Consider the following 10000-nt stretch of genomic DNA (forward strand, 5'->3'; position numbering starts at 1 on the left):
CTCGTAATTCCAAACTTCACCAATTACGTTAGGCAAGTCAGGAAGTGATTCGAGTTATACATCAGAAGCCGTTTTCTCCCATTTGTGCCCGTCCCGACCTTTGGAAATAGGAGGCTTACCAGACGTACAGTAGAGTAGCACTCAGTCTGGACCCCTGCATGGCTAGCAAAACCGGCCTTTACCTCATCTGCTGTTCTGATGTGGCCGTGACGTGACGTGGATGCATATGGACGGAGATGAAAACAGAACGGAATAAAAGAAAACAAAAGAAGAAAAGCGGACAAAGTATAAACAAGGCCTGGGCAGCTAGTCTTGCGGTCCAGACTCCCGATCCCCACCTTTCGTGCGTGTCCCATCTCTCTCTCCCCATGTCCTGTCAACCTACGGTTCACTATATCAATAAAGGCAGAAAAAGCCAAAAAGAATGTCTTAATAAAAAGTATAAACAAAAGTTATCTCTTGTCTGTACCGAGTGACTTTAATGCTCACGCTGTGTGAACAGTGTGTCTGCTTATTTAAAGCGACTTTGGGCTAGTTTTTCCTGTAAAGCCGCTTGTAAATATTGGTTAGTTTGCAGGTTGCCTTCTATTTTGAGGGGCCTTGATTCTAAAGTGTTAGTTGCTTATTTGGGCTTGTTTCCTGAATGTTGTTTAAACTAGTGGTTCTCAAACCATTTTCAAATCAAGGGACCACAACACATCGCATCGTAGGTTTAATGTGCTCCTATTAATACTATAGTCTTGTCTGGTTAGTATGGCCTTGTTTTCATAGACCTGGTTGCTTATTTCTCTGGCAAAATCCGGCAACACTGTGCCTGATCTGCTTCCACTTGGTCCTCTGTCCCTTCTGACGCCTTACGAGATTGTAGATCGGCTATTTCTGGAGCGCGACAGCCGCGCCAGACTAACCATAACAAATCAAGCCTTCTAGTCTGGGCCCTGACAGTGTACACACAATGTTGCTGTGAAAAACAAACGTGCATATTTTCATCCGCCTTATTTAATAATAGCGGTTCCAAACATACTCCCCAATACTGATGACTGCTGATCTTCGGTTCAAGTCGAGGAGGGGAGAAGCAGAAGGCAAACAAAAACCACGGACACACTCGCATGCACGCAAACGCACACGCAGACGTCACGCGCACACGCCCACGCCCACGCCCACGCCCACACACACACACACACACACACACACACACACACACACACACACACACACAGACAAAGCCTCACAGTGTCTTCAAAAATGAAACTTTTGAAAATGACTGAACAGAATGAAGTGTTTTTTCTTTCTTTTTTTCTTGGCCAGTTGCCAAGGACGAGTGACAAGCGAGCAGCACAATAAGGTGCAGCTGGAACGTCATTTAGCCGTCCCTGGCTGCAAACAGCATTCATTCCGTACACTACGGGGGCCACGCTATACGATTAAAATGATGCTATTTTCTCTCAGTGGGTAAATACATTATTTAAAAAACCCAGCAAGGTCTTTTTTTATTTTACTCAATCTCTCATTGACTTTAATGGAGTCATAACGAAACAAACGAGGAGTCAGCAGAATTCGTAAAGCGTTTTGAGCTCCTTTATTACATCAATGATAAAAAGGTATGGATTAGTTTTTCCAGTCGGACTCGAAGCTCGTTCAAATCTCTATCGGAGACTTTCATGGTTTTCTCTCTCTCTCTCTCTCTCTCTCTCTCGCTCTCTCTCTCTCGCTCTCTCTCTCTCTCTCTCTCTCTCTCTCTCTCTAGCTCACTCAACGCGTGAAGGACACCGACTGTGCTTACGTGCACACACACAATACCCAGGGAAAAGGGAACAATGAGTTTAAGATTAAGCTACTTCGATCAAAATGTATAAATAGTTAGAAATAACAGATTATGCTACTTCGATGAAAATGTGTACATAGTTAGCAATAACAGATTTACATGAATTTATTTGTGTTCGTTCCATCTGTGTCAGGGAGTGTTTTGTCCGCTTTTGTTTCTCTTTCTTGCGAGTGTTTTAATATTTTCACGCCGGGAAACAGGTTGACGTTTGTTTCACCACAACCACTTGGCTGTTTGTCAGTAATAATTATGTAAATAATCTTCATCTCCACGGGTGGGTCAACATGAGCTAATCAGCTATGCTAATAACAAACAGCCTATGTTTATCAAGACATGACTCAGATGTTAACAATCTCTGTGTCAGTCTGTATTATTACCGTACCTAACTGCCAGCGGGTGGAAATTAACATTGTCATGTTGCTTCCTCTTTTAACTACAACTATCCATTCTTCTCTTGGCGATTACCGTATTGTCCCGAATATAGGACGACTCTGATTTTTCAAATATCATTTTGGGAAAAAATATGTTGAAGACAAAATAAAGTTATTTATGAAGAAAAACCTTTTTATTGTAAGATTATTATAGAAAAGCTCATACAGAGATAACATTCTGCTGTATTGTATTGCATTAACCACCAAAGTCAAGTTCTATTCAAGAACAACATTCACAATTCAGACTGTGAAAAACAAATTCTAGACTGCAACAAAACGACTATACTGTATGAGACTATCTTTCCACAGTGTTGTGAAGCTGAACTAGAGAAGGGAGCGCTTGATTTTCGCGCCCCCTATTCTCCAGGCACCACTCGGCTGTTTAGCTTAGGTTGTTATGCTAGCGGTTTTGATGTGATGTTCACCCACATAGCAGCTAAATCTGGATGAAAATAAACATGTGTATGGATCGAATATGGTTCTTAACATGAGACTGATCTAACACTTAAGTGTTGTTTCCCTATTTTTTGGCAAAAAAATTATGTGACTTTATAAACACACACTGGCTGGTGTTGCTTCACTCCCTTACTTCGGTACCGGCGCCATCTGCCGGCGCGGTTGTGTAATGACTAGTCCCCGATTATAATACGACACCATATTTTGAGGATATGGTTTCTAGAATAAAATGTTGTTCTATATTCGGGCCAATACGGTATACCTATCCATTTATTTTTCGATTCATTGACTACAAAGGACCCCAATGGAAACAAGCCATAGGCTTTCTTGGGTTTAAAACCCTATTAGCAGACCTTGTATTGTACTGTATACTTTCCTGTGCTTGTATTTGCAAACTGTTAATAAAGTATTCAATCAAATCAATCAATCAATCCATTACTTTTTCAAACAATGGAGATAAAATAATTTGTAAAATCCTGTTACATTTTATCTAGCCAATCCACAAGCACTACAAGCTTGTAGATCTGCTAGTTTAACTATTTTTAAAATTAAATCTATTAGTTTGATTAGGCTACTTCGTCTTGGCTGTTTTGGATTTTGCTAATGGGACAACTCACCGTTGTCAAATTACGTTCCCATGGTTTGCACTCCAGTATTTGTTTTGCTAGGAGATGTAATGTCCACTGCAAAAAGGATATTTACACAATGGGTGTCTTCTTGTCTTCTTCAGGCATACAAAGTCAGAGTTTACTTTTTTATTATTATCTTTTTAAATATGTGTCTAAAATGAACAAACGTGTCGGCTATCCAGCCTTCGTCAGTGTCGTGTAAAAAAGGATGACACGTTAATTATGGGTGGGAGATAGTGTAATAAAAGTAAGAGATTCTGCTCGCAAAAAAAAAGAAAATAAGTTAATTTGACTGTGTCAAATGTATAAAAAGAACAAATGACCATGCAGCTAATCTTTGGTTAAGTGGCTGTGGTGCAGATTAGGAGCGTAATCTCCTTAGAGGTGTATATTAACCCTCAAATACCTGGAACGCGCCCGAGTCGCGTTAGATTTTAACCACTTTAACCATTATTTTATGCTTTAACTATTGAAAAATAGCAGATATACAAGCTCACAGCACGGCACTGAGTGCCGCGCTGCGAGCATGTAGATCTGCTATTTTTGAAAATTCGTGAAAATGTGTGCAAGTCTTTGAATATCTTTGACCCGATCTTTGACCCGACTTTTAAATCCTTCCTCTAAATCATGTTCTCAAACCTTTTCATGAAAAGGACTCCCAAAAACCTGCATCTCAAAACATGTAGTTCCAGGGATCCCCCAGAAGCAAATATTTGAGTTACAAAAGTTCGCTTTTAAATAGATATATTCAAAAATAGCAGATCTACAAGCTCGCAGCGCGGCACTTGGTGCCGCGCAGTGAGCTTGTATATCTGCTATTTTTCAACAGTTAAAGCACAAAATAATGGTTAAAGTGTTTAAAATCTTAACGTGACTCGGGCGCGTTCCAGGTATTTGAGGGTTAAAAGATTTCCATGGATCATCTTCACGTTGGGCTGCCTCGCGGTCCCCCTCGTCATCCATCCACACAGCTAACTTCATTGAGTTCTTCTCTAGGTAAACAGGCCCTTTAGTGCAGAGGATGATGGATCGATAGATGATACATTACAACTAAGGTCATTAGACTAATGACTTAGGACTTATGGCTAATGACGCTAGAGGTAATATATGCGGAAACGGAGAAACGCGCGGCGTGCATGCGTTCGCCATCTTGTTTAATCCCCCCCGCACCCCCCAAGAATTGGCGAGATTTAATTATTGTGACTTTTACAAACACACGCTCCACACAAGAGCAGACAATCCATACATCAGACGGCGAGGGCATTCTGAGAGGGAGACAGAAATGCCATGATAGAGACCAGTGGTGTAAAATAACTAGTGGAAATAGCTGATCTACAAGCACACGACGCCTCACACCGCGAGGCGTTGTGTGCTTGTAGATGTGCTATTTTCAAATAGTCAAAGTATATTATAGGTGGAGTAATAGTACAATATTTGCCTTTGAGATGTAGTGGATTAGAAGTGAAAAGTAAAGAAAACTGGAAATAATGTAATGGCAAAATACTGTAGAAATGTACTTAACTCTTTGCGTGCCAGCGCCCTCTAGGGGCCAAAGAATGCCAGCGCATCTCTCATAGGCGAGCGCTTTAGCTTCCAGGACTTCAGCTTCCAGGACCTGACGTGCTCACGTTGATGCACGGCATGGAAATGTCCCGGATGAAGATGCTAACAGAATGGCTATTCCCATTTTGTCATCTAAAAGATCATTTTTGGGCGATTTCGCCGTAAATAAACCTTGCGCCGCTTTCCTAAAACACAAAAAAGAGATATAAGCCTTTAAAGATGCGGTCTTTCATTGGATTAGGCAGAGATTGGCGATTGCGTTCGCAAATTACGGCCGGCCGGGATGTTGTTAGCTTTCGGCTAGTAGCTACAAAAATCAAGCCAGGCTTCAGAAGGCCTCTTATCATTTTATTCATTTAATTAAATAAAGCCGAACTACTTCGGGATCGGCACACTCGTGTACTCATCGGAAGCGGCGCCGAACATCGGGTGAACATTGGGGAGCTCAAAAATGTATTTTAAACCATTTTTAATGGAATATATCGTCGGACAGAGTAGAACGGCTAGCTGGCTAGCGGCTAGCGAGCCAGGACCACCCACGACTCTACAAGCAGCTCGGGGTAAGTGAATTAATAAAAAAAAGATTGTATTGGATTGAAATAAAGCCGAACTAGTTCGGGATCGGCACCAGATGAGTTAAGTACAGTACTTGAGTAAATGTACTTAGTTACTTTACACCATGGTGAGTGCACAAAGTCACTTCTAGACTGCATTAGAATCACAGGCTTATTTATGCTTGGTTGGGTGCCGGTGTCACGCACCGGAAATAGCAGATCTATATGCTCACAATGTGTTGCAGTGTAATGCGCTGTTGAGCTTGTAGATTTTTATTTTTACTAACACGCAACTACATATAAACCAGACTCCATTCCTCTGTCAACAACAACCAGACACATACGCACATACAACATGTCCTGTTTACTTATTCACAATACTATATATATATATATATATATATATATAAGACGGTCTGTCTTCATGGCAAACCCAGGTGTCTTTGGCAGGTTATGCTGACCCAGAAGAACAACTTCAGGCTGGAAAACAATTGGTATTCTCTTCAGTTACAAACAAATAATAGACCTTATACCACCACTAAGCAGACGTTTCTGAAGTAGCCTTTATCAAGGTACAGCTTTGTGTGCAATTGTTTTCCCCGAGTACACTGAAAGTGTTTTTCAATGTGCTTTTTTATTCATGATATATATATTATTAATTATTAATTTCTACCGAATGCCTGTCCGCGCCGTCCGCCGTCTGACCACCTGTCTGCATGCTAACATCACTGATACTAAACGGTGTCGCCACCATGGTAACAATGCCCAACTGACAAAAACAAAGCCCAACTGACATCACTGACTGACATCACTGACTGACTTCAGTGTTCACATTTGGAGATGACATCACAGACTGGCCTGGACACGGAACACCATATCGTTGTTGTCGGGTGGAAACTGGAAACCTTGTATGTCCAAAACCGTTCGTTTTGCATTTATCATTTTAAAAATGATTTAAACTAGTGAAAACAGACGATCTACAAGCACACAACGCCTCGCACCGTGAGGCGTTGTGTGCTTGTAGATCTGCTGTTTTCACTACTTTTGTGCGACGGCCTTGTATGATGAAGCAGGGCTTGACCTTGTGAAAAAATGTACAAATCTGAAACTTGGAGATACGAGGTTTCTGCCCGACAGTGACGATATGTATTTTTTTTTTATGTTTTGAAATAATTGCGACCGAAGGTCGCATATACTCTGAAGAACCGTGTCGCTTGAGTGTCCTTCCTTCCTTCCGTATCCTCGTGACCGTCCGTATCCTCTGTGATGTCAGTGTGATGTCAGCGAGTTGTGACATCACCTCCTGTACAGGGCGGCTACACGAAATGTGGATAACACTATATATGGAGATAGTCCAGTCCATCATGTCATATGGGACTACCGTCATAGAAAACCAACAGGCCTGATGGAAAATGCTACATGGCCGCAGGCTTTGTGACGTCCCACATCTTATGTGCTGGGCATACTACTAACCGACGCCAAGGACCTCCAGAGGCCATACAAAGAGTATCTAACCCGAGGCCCCTTACTAAGTAGCATACATTTACAACATACCTTCTCCAAAACCAACAGGCCTGATGGAAAATGCTACATGGCCGCAGGCTTTGTGACGTCCCACATCTTATGTGCTGGGCATACTACTAACCGACGCCAAGGACCTCCAGAGGCCATACAAAGAGTATCTAACCCGAGGCCCCTTACTAAGTAGCATACATTTACAACATACCTTCTCCAAAAACATCAATATTGAACTCCATATGTATATGGATACATACATGTATTTATTTAATAGAGGATAAAATAAAATAAAAATGCCATATATGGGTATTCCCAAAAGCAAAATCCCTTTATGCCCATATATGGGGATTTCTGATGTCATCAATCTCTGGCCCTAACAAGCTCAAAAGCCTGCTTTACTCTGATTTACACCCTACCTTTCCAGATGATGACCTATTGGGTACACACTTATGTCCAAATATAGAAATCCCAAGGCATCAAACCCAAGCTTGGCTTTACTAATTAACATACGTTTTATGCCCATATATGGAGATCCCTGTCCCAATGTTATCAATATTAAGGACATATCTGGAAATGTCCATATTTGGTAATGTCCACATATGGGCATGTTTTGACATAACATAGTCAGGGAACTCCATGTATGGGCATAAAATTGATTCTGTGAGTGTGCCATCACAATGAATGTCGCATATACTCTGAAGAACCGTGTCGCTTGAGTGTCCTTCCTTCCTTCCTTCCTTCCGTATCCTCGTGACCATCCTTCCGTATCCTCTGTGATGTCAGTGTGATGTCAGCGAGTTGTGACATCACAGGGCGGCTACACGAAATGTGGATAACACTATATATGGAGATAGTCCAGTCCAATATGTCATATGGGACTACCGTCATAGACAGTAGCCATTGTTAATCCGGAGTCAATGGCTGACTGTCTGTATAGGAAGTGATGTCACATGACATACTTTTTATGCCCATATATGAGTCCTAACATGGAGATGTGGATAACACTATATATGGAGATAGTCTAGTCCAATATGTCATATGGAACTACCGTCATAGACACAGCCATTGACTCCGGCCTAACAATGGCTAATGTCTATGACGGTAGTCCCATTATGACATGATGGACTGGACTATCTCCATATATAGTGTTCTCCACATTTCCATGTTTAGGCCCCATCGCTCACACCCTAGGTGGGGTTGGCGATAGGGCCTTTCTCACAAAAACATGAACAAACTCCCCCCAGAATGATAACAACTAGAATCGTCAGAGAAACACTGTGGTTGGCCAGATAGTCAAGAATTGGCGCATGTCACCCTGAGGTGTCTTACTAGTAATAATTAAAAACAACATGTTGTCCAAAAAATTAAGGGACCCATAAAAATGTGTCTGTGACTGACTGTGACCCACAAATGGGTCCCGACCCAGTGTTTGGGAAGCAGTGGTATAGATCCCTGAGGGACTCCACTCAACAACCTATAGCTATAGGGGCTTTTAAGTGGTTTTCGATGCAAGCTTTGGGTCGTTTTGACCTTTCTTCAGGCATACAAGGAAAACAAATCACTTGTCCTTGTATGCCTGGAGAAGGTCATATGCTTGCATTAAACTCAGAGATACCAGCCAGTTCTTTCACACTGATTTTATTCAGCTCCAGGCATCTCGTTTAACTTTTAGTTCATGAGCGGTGCGTGGTTTATCACTGTTCTGTTTGACTGGCCGAAGTGCAAGTATTGAAAGTATTGAAAAATGGAAATACTAAAGTAAAGCAAAAGCACCTCAAAATTGTGCTTAACCCATTTAGGGCACCGCTGTAGAGCTGATATTTTTAGAAAAATCTTGATTCATCTTTTTAAAAGCGAACATTTGTAACTCAAATATTTGCTTCTGGGGGGTCCCTGGAACAACATATTTGAGATGGGGGTCCGCAGCCAAATACATGTAATATTCTTGACATGAAAAGGTTTGAGAACGACTTAGAAGGTTTCAGAAGAAGTATTCAGAAGAAATAGAATCGGGTCAAAAATATTCAAATGTTCACGATTTTTCAAAAATATCAGATCTACTTACAGTATTTGCAAATCAGCTGCACATTTTGGGTGTCGACGAGAACCGTGACCATCTCCTTCGACACGCTTAGGTCAACTAACAGCAAGTCACGCCACGCACTTGTCTTTTGTGCTATTTTGGTCACATTAGTTGGCTGAGGTGCATCCAAATAGGCGTCTTTAAAAGCACCCAAAATTGCTTTGTATTTGTTATTTAAAGCAGCATTATGTAACTTTCCTCTTCTACCCTGGATGAAAAACTGACATTTTTACCATCAAGTAAGAGTCTGCCTGCTTGCTCAGGGGATAAATTGAATCTTGACCATCATGTCAAACTTGTATCAGATCCTGTGTCTATAGGTGAGACATGACCTTTGACATGATCTAGATGTCTCCGAAGAGCAGAGAGACAAAATACAACCACCCCCATTGTATTAAGAAAGTTAACGCATTTACTGCCAGGGGCCACAAGGTGCCGCTAGAGTGCCAGACATTTCTGCATAGACCTTCGCTCTAACTTCCGTCTACACAGGCAGTAGTGGCTTGTGCTTTCACTGCAAACACTGTTATGGATGAAGACCGGAGGAAGTTAGCTAACAGTTAGCTATTAGCTTCTTTATTTTTTAGAAGCCCGATCTGAAGCTATTTTAGCCGCAAAAAAACGTTGTCGCTGCCCTGGGAACACAGTTCAGAGAAAAAGGTCTCTAAAGATGTGAGTTTGTATTGGAGTGGGTGGCGCGGTGCGGCAGCGTTGCCCGATTACGGGCCGATGTAAACAGAATCGCGGCCCGGGGCATGGATGGAAAATTAGACAGGGGCTTCGTTGAGGCCTCCGATTAATTAATTAATTTTATTAAATATCCCGGACTAGATCGGGATAGGCACCCCGGAATACGTCGCGCCGCCGACAGTATAGATTGAGTTTTTTGGGCGGGCTCTAAACTTTATTCTAAACCATTTTCAATGGAATAAATCGTCGGA

The 10000-nt window shown here is 41.8% G+C and overlaps 1 protein-coding gene across 1 annotated transcript in view; it reads right to left on the reverse strand.

Annotated features, from left to right (window-relative positions):
* The window catches only part of LOC308287062 (calmodulin-binding transcription activator 1-like), a gene marked incomplete at both ends in the record, with an annotated part of 140611 nt that overhangs the window by 83707 nt on the left and 46904 nt on the right, over positions 1–10000 (reverse strand). The window lies entirely within an intron of this gene.

This window comes from Nannobrachium achirus (genome assembly GCF_963921795.1).
Source record: "Nannobrachium achirus genome assembly, chromosome: 6".
Classification (NCBI taxonomy): domain Eukaryota; kingdom Metazoa; phylum Chordata; class Actinopteri; order Myctophiformes; family Myctophidae; genus Nannobrachium; species Nannobrachium achirus.